Genomic DNA, 1,505 nt, shown 5'->3' with positions numbered 1-1,505 from the left:
TTGTGGGCTGCAGACCCCTTGGAAACAATGGGGAGCACAGTCCATGGAAAAGAGGACTGAACAGGGAGCTAAGGCCACTTCGCACCCCGTGCCAGGGGGAAGGAAGCAGACAGTGCTACAAGGCTGCTGGGCCTGGCAGGGCAAGGTAAAACCAGAGATGAGAGCCCTGTAGCAAAGACAGCTTTGGGAAAGCAGGCAATAGGGTAGTGGGACAAGGCCCTGGCATGGGGGCTGCAGGCAGTGCCAATGCCATCCTGAGGAAGATGCTTAAGTCACTAGTGGCCAAGCTGGATCTGGGTGGAACTAGGCAGAGAATAAGGCCCTGGTGTTGCATACAGGTATAGACTTGATCCACAGCAAAGCAGGAAGAGAACCCAGGAGTCCTGGCTCCAATATTCCCCACTCCTCCCCACTCTAACCCTTCTTACCCCACTCCTCTCCCAAAGCTGGCGGCAGAACCCAGGAGGTCTGGGCTCCATCACCCCTGCTCTAACCCACCACACCCAACTCCCACCCCCTCTGAAGCTAGGGCCAGAGCCTACAAATCCTGCCTCCAGCCCCCCTCAGCTTACCTTGCTCCCATAGCTGGCAGAACGCAGGAGTTCTGACTCCCAGCCCCACCCCACTCCACCCTCTACCCTAACCCACACCCCTTTTGAAAGGGGAATCATTATTATGAGTGATTTTCTATTTATACCTGCGCTGCTCCAGCCCTGCTGCTCACAGCGCCCTTCTGACCGTAACAAAAAAAGTCAGTGGACACAAGTCACATTCCAGCCCTTCCCAAAGGGCAGCAGCAGTTACACTTCCTGATGCAAGGGTACACAACACAACAAAACTGCTCCGACCAGCACTTCCCTCCTGCCTTAACACATCCTCAGATTTCTCTCAGGGTTTTTACACATCTCCTGCTGGTCCCCCATGGGACACTTGCTCTCTGAACTGCACTGTGTTGTACATGCACACAGAGAAAAGAGGCAAAAGTCACTTTTGATTTTATTTTCACTTTATTTTTAACATTGGCTTTTTTTTCTCCTTTTTTTGCCCTTTTGACATTTTCCTCCCTGTGCTTTTAAAGTTTGGCAGCTAAGCTGCTAAATAAACAAATACAATATATAGAATTTCTTTTTTTTTTTTCTTTTTGTTGTTGAAAAATAATCCTCATGCAATATTGCACACTTTCTCTGTCTGGGGGTGGGGAAGGGATGGGAAGGGGATCAAGTTGGATCACGAGTGAGGTTTGGCTTTTATAGAAAATACTTTCCTTTATATACAGATATGTTCATGGAAGGGGGTGAAGGAGCTGTTTCAATGGAGGAAGGTGGCGGTGAGACAACGGGTTAATGGCAAGAAATTTCATGGGGGCACCACTGTAAACGGTGAGCAGAGAGGCTGCTGGGAAGGGAGTAGTGCATGGCACGGGGTGCTGGGGATGTGCTTTGCAGTGGGATGGATTGCATGGCACAGAATATTTGGGATGGGGATTTGGGGGGGGGGGGGGGGCG

This window comes from Alligator sinensis, unplaced genomic scaffold (genome assembly GCF_000455745.1).
Source record: "Alligator sinensis unplaced genomic scaffold, ASM45574v1 scaffold647_2, whole genome shotgun sequence".
Lineage (NCBI taxonomy): Eukaryota > Metazoa > Chordata > Crocodylia > Alligatoridae > Alligator > Alligator sinensis.
This window is presented reverse-complemented; position numbering follows the sequence as displayed.